Source organism: Diabrotica undecimpunctata, chromosome 3, assembly GCF_040954645.1.
Source record: "Diabrotica undecimpunctata isolate CICGRU chromosome 3, icDiaUnde3, whole genome shotgun sequence".
Lineage (NCBI taxonomy): Eukaryota > Metazoa > Arthropoda > Insecta > Coleoptera > Chrysomelidae > Diabrotica > Diabrotica undecimpunctata.
This window is the reverse complement of record NC_092805.1, coordinates 88520524-88535627: the sequence shown is the minus strand read 5'-3', so window position 1 is coordinate 88535627 and position 15104 is coordinate 88520524. Positions and strand designations below refer to the sequence as shown.

At 30.7% G+C, this 15104-nt stretch overlaps 1 protein-coding gene across 7 annotated transcripts in view; it reads right to left on the bottom strand.

Moving 5' to 3' along the window:
* LOC140437027 (uncharacterized) overlaps positions 1-14334 on the bottom strand; it is a 559923-nt gene extending 545589 nt beyond the window's left edge. For 5 of the 7 annotated variants that reach the window (XM_072526249.1, XM_072526251.1, XM_072526250.1 and 2 more), the window contains exons 1-2: positions 13936-14311; positions 13516-13565 (exon numbers count right to left, since the gene is read on the bottom strand). The gene's annotated coding sequence lies outside the window, so the exon portion shown is untranslated. Of the gene's footprint in view, positions 1-13515; positions 13566-13935 lie in introns of all 7 variants that reach the window. The other 2 variants (XR_011950342.1, XR_011950343.1) reach the window with 1 other exon arrangement.
* Between the last annotated feature and the right edge of the window lie 770 nt (positions 14335-15104).

Here is a 15104-nt window from a genome sequence, read left to right as displayed (position 1 = left end):
TAAACTCGTATTTCTGTACTTTTAAATACCCATTATTGTCTTCTTAAACGTCCATTAATGCTCGAAATTGAAGTTCACAAGTAAATTGTATACTCAAAACTAAAAATAGACGTAGATGAATTGGTGCTATTAATAAAAGTTGACATTTCCAGGTAATGAATGTTACTACTGAAGATAAAAATCATTAATAAAAATTGATTTGTAATGGAGCAAAATGGTTTAGAACTAAAATGGTAACAATGCAAAGACAATTGGTTACTCTAGCATCAGTGGGTGTACCAGGTATTTAGAAAATAAATAATTTATCTAACTACAGTTAAGTACATAATGGACAATCATTCAATAAGTGCCATTCTAAATAATAAAACAACAGATGTTAGGCTAAATCCGACCTTATTCATCAATATAATATTCGAATGATTCACATTAATTCGATTCTCTAATAATTCCACATCTTTTTTGTAAGGCCATAGAACTGGCCAGAGAATATGGCTTAGTTTTGGCAATAAACTCATCGATTGATCCAAATCTCTTTCACGAAACAATCTTTGAAGTCTGCAAGCGGCCATAAGTACGGGCGAAATCTGAAGAATACAGCGGGTACTGCAGTTATTCGCAAGTTGAATTCATTATATATTTGTGTCTTCGCTTCGATTGAACTACGATGCAATGCATTATCTTGGAGAAAGAGCACTTTTTTCTTGATTCGTGGCGGTTTTTTGCAATAGTGTAGTTAGTAGCATAATTAATGCTACATAATTTTCGCTATTGACGATTTTTTCATTCTTAAGGTAGATGAAACTTAATTTCGAATTTTCACTAAATGTAAATGCATTATAAACGATTATGAGTTAACACAAAAAGAAATTGCTCAAAATATAAGAAATGACCTTACTTATACTGATGAGTCAAATACGCGTAAGGATCTAGGAATCACTCTCATAAAATATTTCAAGCGAAAATACAAGCAATAGATTTTTGTGCTCAAGAGTGTCTGAAAACACCTTAATTCATCTAAAATATTTATTCTCTGACAATCAAGCTACTAAAGGCTGTGAAGTTTACAATTCGCATGTCCGTGCCAGGGTATAAAGGAATAGTTAGTAATGAGATTGGTGAGTCTCTTGATAAAGAATGAGTACTCATTTTATCAGATCATCGCCATTCTTCTGTATCATAGAATATGTCTTAATGAAATGAAAAAAGGAGCTTACTGCAGACCACTGGGTAAAAATTCCAGACTGAAGACAAACAAAAATTGTATTAAAGATGTTGCGTTCTGCACATACGATGACCTCAATATAACAATTGGGGTCATCCTGAAGGGGGAGAGAAGATATTTTGTTCAATCTAGAACAAGCTGGTTTCCCCCTTTTTAGATTGGGTATGTATATTAAAAGAAAAGAAATGAAATGAAACCAGTGGACTGTATAAAACTCTATTTTAAACAAGAAGGTGAAATTAAATATAAATACACATAACCCAATATACCTACAATTATAAATAAAGAAGAAATATATACAAACTTAAATATTAATCAATACGTAACGACACACAAAAAGAGAACCATAAACAAAACAAAACTGTCGATTGTATATATACCACGTTATAGATAGAAATAATATACAAAAAATAAAAAAATATGAATATATATGTCATATAAAAACAAATTATTAAACTCAATGCAAAAGTATACTCATAATACACATTATGAGTTAATATTAGGTAATAAAATACACAACACTGTGATATATATACAAAAAGAATAGTGAAATTATTATAATATGAAAAATATACAAATCTACATAAAGGTAATGAAATGTTCTCAATCAAGTTCAATCGCGATCGCGGCACAACTGATAAAAAGTTCGAAGCAAATATGACATCTATATACCAAGTAAACGTACTTGATATATGCAGCAACAAAATTATGGTGTATTGTAGCTTACCCCATAAATCACAGCACCAACCGATATTACCAACGACGTCTTCTTCGACGTACACCAGGAACCACAAAATTCATGCAACTTTTCTGCATCAAACCGACTTCCTCGGTCAAAGGACCGATGCAAAGTGTCAAAGGTACTCTTAACCCAAACGCACACACATGTGTGTGGTTTGAGAGATAAAACTCGACTCTGATTGTGTAGATGCATCGCTTATCTCCAATACACATCTGTGTCATTTTGCAGATTGCCCGTCTCGTAGCATGTAGTTTTTAACCCAGATGCACCCTTATACATGAAATCTTGATATACGGGGAGAATCAAAATTACCATAAAGTCTTAATATTTAATAAATGTTTATTAACAGTTGCGAAACTGCAACAAAAGATACTCTTAGAGCTTCAGAAAACTCAACTCAGATTAACTACAGGGGTTCCCTATCCACACAAATCATCTCTGACAAGTGGGCAAAGTATTTTTGACCGAAACATATTGTCTGTGACTGCAATGTAATTATTCACCAAGACCAACGCTAAAAATTCCCGGAATACTTATTTTTAGAATCTGATCAGGTCACAACCGTATTTCCGAAACAGATAGGTTTTCTAAGAAGTCTGTATAATTTGGACTATGTAGGGTATACACAAAAGATCTTCCGGGTCGCGATATGGAAAGATCTACGGGACAAAACTACCCCTTTGAAATCTACTATCATTTCAAACCTAGCAGTTAATATTTGCGTTTTTGGCAGCTTTGGACGGGTTTCCCTACTCGCATCCACTCAGCCGACTGCCGATTTAAGTTGGAACTGAAATGATGGATTCGTGATTCATCTATTGTCACATATCGCCACAAAAACCCCTTTTTATAGCATTGAAAAAGTTGCAATCAATGCTCTGAATGAGATCGAATGTGAGCAAAGACGGTACCCACTTTGAGTACAGTTTTTTAATTGACAAATATTCACGCAAAATTGAATTTATGAATTTGGGTCACCACAGCATTCTACCTGTACTGCCAGAATTAAATATGGCCTATTACTCATTGTTTTAGGGAAAACAGTATCCGAGTAACATTTATCAAGCCATTGTTTTAGTTAAAAAGTATTTCTTACCATCTAGAATTTCTTATCAATACGACATGAAATTCAGATATTCCATTATTTTCAAAACTGCAAATGTGGCGTTAGTTAAACCACCGTAATTAAAAAAAAAACTAATGGTCCGATTACGCAGGACTTTTGGCGGGTGACCTTTGAACTTGGTAGCAAGTTGGTACCAAGCAACTTTATGTAGCAACTATCTAAAGGTTTGTTATTATAAAGCATCAGCTATAAAAATATGTCTGGCCCGAGACTTATTGCGAGATGTATTAAGTATATAACAATTAAGTAATAACAAAACCAACTTCTCTCAATATTGTATCAAGAAATGCACACATAAACATAACTTACAGGAATATAATGAAGTATGACAATAAACAACTAAACGATACTAAAAATATGAAAAAACACACGATTAAGAAATGTATGTAAGCAAATAAAAGGGACAACAATATTGGTGCAATATTCAAGAGTCTTAAAAATACCTTAAAGTTAAATTAGATGTGTTATAATGCAAAATACATAACAAACAGAACAAATTTGCAAACAGAAAGAAAAAGAACAGTAAAATTGCCGCAATCACGATGGTATAAAAAAGTATAGTACAAGTTTTAAAATCATCAAGATCGAATTACAAAAAAGTTAGGTGATTTGGAAAAGGTGATTTGGAGGAAAGTGATTAGAAATACATGGATAGTGATTGTACATAAAAAGCCAGATCACCTAGAGACCTAGTGAGAATGAAGATTTTATACACTGAGAAATATTTAGTGATACAAAACACCATAATCTAGCATATCATGTTACTATTACTAATGAATCACCCTATATTAAAGAATTAAATAACTTCTTTATTACATTATAAAATAGCAATCAAAATAATGTAAACTATCAAATAGAAGTATTCTATTCCAATTTTCTCAATAAACCACAATATAAACAAAAACCACAAACAAAACAAAAACTAACAATTCCTTAGATAACTGAAAAAATTAATTAAGCCAATGTTTGTTATAAACATATTCATTAGATATGTACTAAATCATTTACAAATGAATTTGAGCATAAAAATAACTTCCGATTTAATTTTGAATTATCGAGCAAAAAAATGGTTACACAAACAAAAGAATTAAATAAAAAATTATAAAATAATAATTCACATAATATTGAATGGGTAACTTAAGAGTTGCTTTAAACTGAAACAACTGTTTTAAACATAGACCGCATTTATCAATTTTTATTGAATACCTATGTACTATTTAAGCACATCTATGTATCTAAGGAGCTTAGGATGTCAATTGAGTCAAACCAATTTATGAAGTATGGTCAGTAATATTCCATGATCATTGGAATATAGAGAAACATTGGTATATGATAATTCTTCTTCTTCAAGTACCATGTTCACGCACAGTGTTAGCAACTATACTATAATTATAGTAGACATATGTACTATAATTACACTCCGTTTTACTGCGTACTATCATGATTTTACAATAATCCTTTAATTTACTACAATTTTCCTAAACCATATTTTTACGAAGGAATTAAGTATATTGTAATAAAATAATTCAATCCCAAAAAAATAATGAAATGACGACGTCGCTGAAATTGTGGAATTCAACAGTTCACGGTGTCTTGTAGTACTTAGATAAATCTCGTGTTTAATTGTTCAAAATATGAGTGAATCACCAGATGATGAAAATTGAAAATACTCCACCGAAAAAGAAAATTGGCCTCAATACTAAAACTGCACGAAAGTTTTGGGAGTTTTGGTTCAATAAAGCTGACTTTACTATAGATCAGGACTTCCCAAACTGTGAGTCGCGACGCCCTGGGGCGTCGCTGCGTTGTCCCAGGGGTGTCGCGTGTCAGCGTGGACTTTTAACACAGAAAATATATTTATTTGATTTTAAATGAGTATAAAATATACGTAATAATAAATAAATCAAATAAAAAATATAACATCGATAGACCCTTAAATTATCCGAAATTATGCAATCCGAAAATTATCCGATGGTCCACGAAATTATTACGATTATTATTACGAAATTTATACGAGAAAATCGGATAATTATCCGGACATGTGATGTTCGTCACAAAGTGTTGGCGGCTGAAAGTATGCGTCCTAATAAACTAAAACGGCATTTGGAATCAACTCACATTCATTTACACGGTAAGCCAAAAGACACATTCAACAGAGGAAGAAAAACAACTGACAAAATTGTCCTGTAATTGCAGCCTAAAGCTTCAATACGACAAGGAAAAACTGTTTGAACTGAGTCCACACTTTCTGATGAATATCATGCCATCAGCACTGCTGCATTAAAGGTTTTATTACCATTTGCGACTTCGTACTTGTGCGAAATGGGCTTTTCTGCAGTTGCAGTAATTAAAAACAAGTACAGGTCAAACATAAACTTAAAAAAGAAAAAGAAATGAGAGTGACAATTTCCAAACTGGAACCCCGGTTTCATAAGCTGTGCTTATTATGTTTTTATGTTATAACCATAACATATTACTATGCTAGCACTAAAATTGGTAAAAGTATTATTGGGAGTTGGGTTGAGGGGCGTCGCAAAAAAATAGCAAAGTCCCATGCGCGTCACAGTACGAATAAGTTTGGGAAGCCCTGCTATAGATATTGTATATTTACAATAATATTTATAAAGTTAAATGCTGAGTCTGTTCTGCTTCAGTGACAGCTCAAATAGTTGTGATTATGAAATAGGCATACATTTTAATACCTCTAAACTCCCAAGTTTTTATACTACAGTTGTAGACATTTAAAATGCGAATTTTAACGCGCCTTTATGTAAACCAATAACGAGTCAGTAATAATATTTTAAATAATATACTGATTTTAAATTGATCTTTTAATTCAATAGTTTTATAAAAACAATTAATAACCATTATCTATTATTTAATTGAACACTTGAATTTGACGATTATGTTTTCTCATCTAGTATAATTATTTCAAATTGACTAGAATTTTATGGCCCTGGCACAATAATCCAACTCTCCAGGTCTCGAAGGTTGGGAACACTGTATTCACAACGAACGTGGTGAACGCAGAGAGTCGATGTGCTGACTCCATACCATTATTTACGGTTCTTTAGCCAGGAAGTACGCTTACGACCTGGAGTTCTCTTTCCTTCGATCATTCGTTCTATTATTAATTTTAGGAATTCGTATTGGTCTAAATATTGTCCTGTTTCTAAAGATGTATCTAAAATATTCGAGCATGTATTTTTTATAGTAAATAAAGCTTCATGTTTCTTATTCAATGATAGATAGACTTCGTTACACACTCTGTCCATGCATGGTATTCCAAGCATCCTACGATAGCAGCACATCTCAAAGGCTACCAGTGTTTTACACATGGCGCTAGTAAGAAAAATGATGTCGTGGGTTGTTCGATTCTTGCAGCAACCTCCTTCATATTATCCCAGTTTTCATTAAGCTTGCAGCCTAAGTATTTGTAGAATTGAACCCGTTCTACTTGTTGGCCATTCGCTCTCAACATACCTCTAATGTTTTATATTTTTGAGACCACCATCTACTTTGTTTTTCCTACATTCAGGTTAAGCTTGAAATCAGAACTTTTGGATGCTACTCGATCGAGCAACTCATGTAAACCATCCATAGTATCTGCAATGACAACGGTATCGTCGGCATACCTTAAGTTATTTATTTTTATACCATTTATGGTTAGGCTTTCATAGAAGTGAATTATCTATTATTTTGTTGCTGTAAACGTTGAATAACAGCAACCCTGACATACACCTCCTTTAATTCTGATCGCTTCAGATCAACAGTCATCAACTTTTATTTGGGCAGTCTGGTTGCAGTACAAATTGACAATTAAGTTTAAATCATAATTATCCAGGCAACCTCTTTAAGGGTATCCAGAAGTTTTACGTGTTAGACATGATAGAAAGACTTTTCATAATCTATAAAACAAGCGTATATTGACACTGACACATCTCTACTAAGTACAGCTTTGCACTAGGGCCTGAATTCTAAAGAATGCTTCTCTTGTTTCAAAACATGAATTACCTTTAAAAACATTTTTAAAACATGGCTGATTGGGCGGTGATCAGAGTGTTTCCTTGTTGAATGTTTTTAGAAATATGATAAACGTAGATTTAAATTAGAGTCGCATTTTTTATGACATTTAAGACCTATGAGTGTATGTCATCGTGTCTTACCGATTTATTTTTTTGGATAATGATAATTGCGTATTTAACCTCTTCTGTTGTTATATCTTAAGGACTAGGGCGTTATTTATTTCAATTGCAGGGATCTTATTGGGCACTACTGAGGTATCATAGGCAAAATTTTATTGGGTATTTTTTGGCGTCATATTGCATATCATATCAGTGATCTAGTGAAAGCAAAATTTTGTATATGTACTTGAAAATTTTTGTTTATAATAATTTCTATTGTAATCTCTAATTTTGTGCAATATGTAAGCTGGTGTATATTCTTTTTAATTTTAAATTAGTCAAATATGCCTTCAATTTTTTGGCGACAGCCGACACCGACCATTTGAATTTCATATTTCCTTTTTATGAGGTGAACATTCTATATTTTCGGAAAACACGACTCTCAGGAGAACATGTGAATTTGCCAGACGTAGAATTGTAGAAAGGATGATCCAATCAGGGTCCTCCAGGTGAATCTCTACGGGTGCTATGGGAGGATTTGATATTGACTTGATAAAAGAGGCCAGTATACCAGGGCCAAATAAAAGATATATCGGGTGTGACCGGAAAATGTATAGCAAATCTACTATAATAGTAGTTAATAGATGTAAAATAAGCCAACAAGCCACTGGTATTCCACAAAACGCTTCCAGATAAGAAAAAAATATGGAATCTCCATCTCACGTCAACTAAAAAGGGTATTGCAATTTACCACCAATTAAAACGGTGGTTATAAATATAAATGAAAACTCAAGTTCTGAAAACAAGGATAGTGATAGTTTTTGGTAATGTGAATATTTTGAAACTAATGAAGCAGCGTACGTGTCAGCACGCCTACGAGACGTGATATGGAGAAATAAGAATACGAGGATAGAAGGAAAAACGCATATTATAAGACTTGTGTATGACCGATATTAACCTATGTTATAAGGGAGATAGCAGGTAAAACTTCAAGAGACAGAATCCCTAATACACAAATCAGAGACAAGTGTAAAGTACATGATACCGTCAGATAGGGATTCCAAAGAAAACGAGAATGAAACTATATAACTATACAAGGTTATTAAAGGAATAATCTTTTATATAGTGAGTTAAGTGAATGTATTGGTATAGTTTGTCTCAAAATATATCGTTTTGACTTTCCCGTCGTTAAAGGATTAGTGGTATTATCGCCATTATTAATAGACAAATACGTTTTAAATTTCTACCTGACCGCTTAGGGTTGAATCAGGTAAAGCTAATGTAATCAGTCATTAAAAATCTCTACTTGCTACTCTTTTTTACTACTTTTTTTCGTCCTGTCAATGGTACTTCGCTTACAATAGCCTTTGTCGACGATATCGACGTTTTTGTAAGTAAATATGTTCTTTTCACAACATTTCGTGTTTGATTAGGCCCCTATCTATTAAAGTATGACACACATTTTTAACTATTTTTTGCGTCCAATGACAAATGCTTTTGATTATGTTTAGTAGATCTCGAGCGATTATTTTTCCGTGGACGAAACATATTTGTTACGAACAATCTTCACTAATATACTATACACAGAGTAGCAAGTAGAGATTTTTAATGACTGATTACATTAGCAGTACCTGATTCAACCCTGAGCGGTCAGGTAGAAATTTAAAACGTATTTGTCTATTAATAATGGCGATAATACCACTAATCCTTTAACGACGGGAAAGTCAAAACGATATATTTTGAGACAAACTTATACTAAGAAGTACATTCGGCTTCATTGCCTTAAAAACGCATTCCTTGTTATATCCGAACGACTGCGGTATTATACCTCGGGCGAGTACCGATCCAATAAACCTGAGAATTTACGCAAGAAGTTAACCCTCTTTCCACTTCGTTACTGATGAGTTATCAGATTTAATTGAATTGTTTTCTGATCTTAATTTTAACGCAGGTTGTCAAGACAGGTAAACGATTATCAATTTTTAAAATTGGAGACATGAAGTTTTTATTTACAATAATCGAATAGTCTAAGATCCACTGCAGGATCACTACGTTCATAAAGTAGTTAATCAAACACACATTTTTACATACATTCAAAATTAGGATAGGTATTGCATTGATAATAGTAAAAAACTGGCCTCAAATATTTTTAATTCAATTAATAGTAATTAATTTTTGAAAAAAAATTTTATTTCAGTAATTTATTTTTTAAATAAAATATGCTGCCCATGACAAATATGCATGTTTTTTATATCAAATTAAAGTTAATTAAAGCTTATGCAAAATAAAGCTGTCTGAGAAAAAAAATGGTCGCAAATTAGGGTTGCTAACTGTTAAAAACGCGAGGTATCAAAGATAAAGTATAAGACAGCTAGCGCGTTTGAAGTGTCATTTACGTGAGTTTTTAAAGCATGCGTCGATACCTAGATATAAATAATAATATACATATTATTACTTGTCAAATCAGTGTCGTTGCGCGCTAACTTTCTTTTAAATTTAAATTTAATTTTTATTTTAAGTGATTTTAATTTTTAAAAATTCTTTATGTTCTTTCTTGCCGCTCATGATTGCACAAGGTATCAAAAATAGAGGAATTTTATGCATGCCTAACAGAGATCATAAAAACTTTTTTACTTTTTAGATGTTTTAAAGCTTTGATCTCATAATCTTCTATCATATATAACAAACAAGCACACAATCTTGTTTGTCTAACTAATACTTGTTTATGCCTTAAAGTTATTTACACAAGTATTTATGTCCCTGATCCCACTTAAAACATTCCCACACTATCTTAATTTATTAAAAGACCCTTTACAAACAATGATGATGTTAAAGAGCAGCAAAAATAAATATTTAATAATTTTTTACATGTTGACTGTAAAATTGGAGATGTTGCAGTTATAACATTCACAATAAAGGGTGACCTTTGGGATGGGGTGTCCAAGAGAAAAAACTTTTTTATTTTTACTATTCTTACTGGGAATAAGCCACAATTTTACTTTAAAATAAGTTTACTTTTTGACATTTTGATTTCCACTTCGGAAATTTCCAAAGTGGAAATAAATTTCACAGTAAAAATAGTAAATACTTATTTGCTTGTTCTAAAACCTCATAAAATGAAATAAAATTCATTCAAAGTTTTTCATTGTATAGTCAATGTTAAATCCCTATGAATTTTTGTACTAAGTTTGGAAATGTAATAATAATCTAGTGAGTCACATTTACAATGTATGATCTAAGTACCTTTCAACTCCAGTACATAATTTTAAAATTCAACAAGGCTAACTCTTTAACAAAGAATATATCTTGTAAAGTGCTATGGTACTTGGCCTGATTTGAATAGGTATGCAATTCAAATATTTAATCGAAAATGTCCAGATGTAAGTATCCCTTACAAGGAGTGGATTAAAATGATTATTAAAGAAATTCAAGAGACAAGTTCTATTAAAGACAAAAAAATCGAAAAACAAATGGGGATGATCATGCAGCTACTGCCCTAGCTATTCATTCAGTAAGAAAAAATCCAAAGTAGCATTTACAAAAAAGAGCAACAAAAGTTGTTTTGGAAATTTTTTGGACCAATCATTGGTTAAAAACTTAATAAATGTCTGGTTCTTTCACAACTATATTTTATTTTCTGGTGTAGCAATGTTAATGACAATTTTACCAGATGGAATAAATGGACTGTATTTTCTGGAGGAGGCATTAAATCACAAATTATATTTAGACACATTCAACTTTGCTGATAAGGGGATGGCTGAATGAATAGTTTCCTTAAGAATGGATAGAACATTATGAACTGATATTTTTTCCGCCCTGATCATGAAAGTTAATGATTTTGAATTATTTTTTTTACAGGACCACCGAAAACAGGAAGTTTATAAAACAAATTTAAACCAAAGTATTGAGAATCTAAAACAGGTAATAATGAATTCGGTAAATGAAATTACAACAAACATGTTTATGATTTGGCCATACAGTATAGAGATGTTTTGAAGTTGGTGGAGGCTATGCGAAATAGTTGCTTTTTTTTATTTATTGTTAGTTTTCTTTATTATTATTGCTATTGCTTATAACTAAAATGTAATGTTGTCTAACAATTTTAAGTATTATTGCCTAAGTAATGATATAAATGTCTCTAGATTATTGAGTAAAACTCCACTCACTAAATTATTATGTTTCTGACCTTAGTACAAAAGAATTATATGGATTTACATAAAACTAACTATAAAATGAAGTAGGTTTTGAAAACTTGCAATTGTATATCATTTTATAGGGTTTTAGAACAAATAAAACTTTTTTAATATATTTTATATGGGTTTATAAACCACATTGATAGTAATTGTAGTTTAATCCCATATTAAATAATATTTAACTTAACATGCCACAAGAAAAAAGTTTCAAAACCTCCCAGTTTCTCCTCCATGGACACTGTCTGTATAAAGTAGAATATCAATATTTTTATGAACCTGTGTATGTATTTCTATAATTAGTGGCTAACAGAATTTCAATTTTTTGTTCTCTTTTCATTATGTAGGTGCATTTAATAATCCAGCAACTATATTTTTCCAGTTGTTATTATCTAAACATGCTATATTAGACTTAAAATAAAAACTTGAAATAAAAACCAAAGTTTTTATTTTCCCCTTCATCTGACTTTTATACCTCAAAGCTGATAAAACAAGCATTCAGTATTTAAAATACAGTAAAAACTGATTACTCATTCATCAAGACTAACTTATTAGGGCTCAGATCTTTTAAATAACAAGAAAAAAGCATTGTCCAGTTATAGAATTGCATTGTCCTTAGTAAATTAAAATTTAAAATTATAATTAATGTAAATATGACTGTATTTAAAGAAAGTAGCTAAAGAAAAACAAGTTTCTTGGAAAAGCAAATTCCCTTCTATAGGTTTCTATAGTTTTTCTAAAAGTAATGTCATAGGATATATGTCAGTAATTGTATTTATTTTATAATATATTCCTGATACATGCAGTGGTGGATCTAGACATTTGCCTTGGGTGGGAAACTTCCAATGAAACGAAACACCAACCAAAAGACATTAAAAATATCTCAGTGGTTGGCTGTATACAATAATTTAAAAAAACTTATAATGAAATAAAAATTTCTAACATACTTCTAAATATACCATTTACAGGAAGTTTTTACTTAATTGTAAGTTTTTTTAACAGACAAAAAAAAATAACCCAAACTCATAAAAGAAATAAATTGTACAATCCAATTTTCCTAATGTTTAAATAAATTAACATATTAAGTATGTATGCATTAAGTTCTCATAATTTTCCTAACATCCAAGTTAATTGGGTTGAATTTGTCTGTCTGTGGTTAAGTTTCATGTGAGCTAATATATTTTTATGTTTGGACAATTTTTTTCTTTCATTTTAGACCTTGTTGGGGGGAGGAGATTTCCCCATTTGCCTATATATCCGCCACTGGTTACATGCAATTTAGACCTTTCCATTTCTATTTTTTGTGACTTTACTTCCTAATTACAGATTCTGTCTTCTACTAAGACAATAATAAATAATTTTTCTTTAATCTTCTGTGAAGTATTTAATTTGTGTTTCTATTCATTCTGCTGAATTTTAGCCTTGTTTTAACCGGAAAAATTATCTCTTTTTGTTAACTACCTTGATTTGTGATTTTTCTGAAAAAATCAGATATAAATTTTTTTTCTACAATTTTTGTTGTAGTATTTTATCTTCTGTAGATATTCTGTGGACCTTTGTTAATTGAATGTGTTATACAATATGAGATTATATCTGTTCATAATATGAAATAATAGAAAATTGGTATTTGTGAGCAATTTTTTGTTATTGTCAAATCAATAATCATAACACAAATTAATTATCCTGTTATATTAACTGTTAAGTAGTTTTATGTCATTGGTTATTGACTTTTTTTATTATGATTTGTTTATTATGGTAAAAAGATTTATAAAGTATATATTTTGTTTCTGACTAAAAATGTACAATTAAACCTCTAACCACATATAGATCTGATAAAAATTATAACAACAAAAACAATTATTATAACTTTTGAGAATCAATTGAAACAAATAAAAATGAAAACAAAATGAATTTTGTCAACTGAGAAAAATAAAACATTCACGCAGTAACATAAAAAAATAATTGAGAACCAACTAAAAAAGCTATTTTACAACAAAAAGGCATAAACATTAAAAAACAAATGAGATCTCATTCATCAAAACAGATAAGAGATGGAAGAAACAAACATAAAAATGTCTGCAGCAAGCCAACAATTAAAGTATTTTACTTACAGATTAATGAAAGTCACAGGAATGTTGAACCAGTCTTCGAAATAGGGAATCTGCAATAAAAAAAAGTGACTGTAACATATAGGATGCTGGTTTGAATGCTTCGAGATCATCTTGATCATCTCCAAAGAATGTCCTCACATTGTTTACTACAATGCGGCTAAACAGGATTTTATGGGTAATAAAAAATGTCTAGATGTACTTGTAAGTACCTATTAAAGACTCAAAAAGCACGTAAGGTTGGATAAAATCAATATTTTTAATAAAAATTGGAAGAAACCTCTACACATCAAATTTGTGGACCAGTTGTATAGTGCTCACATTTTTCTTGTATACGCCCAAGATTCTCGCTGTCCTACTTAAAATTCTGTATGAAAACTACCAAATATTCAATGAAACATGCAATGTTAAAGCTCTACTTACGAGTATATATCACAAAAAATAATCCTAGAGGGTTAAACGATGAGAAACAGTCACCAGAAGTAAAAAACAATCATGAACACTTTGCATAGTCTACTTGTGTAGACAAAGAAACATTACATTTTTCAACGGGGTTTTTCACACATTCACTTCACGAGGGTCAATATTTGTGCACTTGTCACTTAGTTTAATTATGTTCAAATGCATCGAACGCGAATTCAGGCGCCGGTTGTGTTAAAATGTTTACTTATTTTGATAAGTATTCTGATAACGTCCGCGAATCCAGCGACTAACATCACGACGCCATCTTGTATATTGTTTAACAGTGCTGCCACGCCACATGCACGAAGACCGAAATCTGTGATCAAGGTGAATGCACACTTGCTCGTGTACCACAACAATAACATAAAAAGTTGCTGAGCCTTTTAATGTTTTTATTGTTTTTTTTCAATAGAAAATGACTAATCTCTAGAATGACAGTGTTATGCACTGCGTTTTACTAAGTAAATAATAATATAAACACTATTATGTAACAACTGCAATGAATAAGTGGCATCAAACGAATATAAAACCGGCTTTATTCCAAATTTCGAATTATAAAGAAAAATTTTAAGTATGATTTTCAAATAATGTTAGGAATGATAATAGTTAGGTATTAGGTACTTTCTTTTGTAAAGAAGTAATTGATTAATTGTAATAAAGCAATTTAATGGCAGTTGAAATAAATTTTACACTTATGACAGATATGATTCTGTCTTTGCCGGTAGATACTTAATTATTGTCATTGCTCTAGCAAGTGTTCTTTATATAAATATAAATTAATATTTAAATTATAATAAAATATTAAGTAGCAAAATATTTCTATTAGTATTATTTATTCCAAATTTCGAATTATAAAGAAAAATTTAAAGAATAATTTCGAAATAATATTCGAAATAATAGGTATTACTTTCTTTTATAAATTATTCTGATTACTTAATTGTATTAAAAAAATAATTGTAATTGAAATATATCTTACAGATACTATTCTGTCTTTGCCGGTAGATAATTTATTATTATTGACCAGCTTCATTACTCTAGCAAGTGTTCTTTATATACCTAAATATAAATCAATATTTCAATTATAATAAAATATTAGCAAACTATTTTTCGTCATATTATTCTACCAGTAT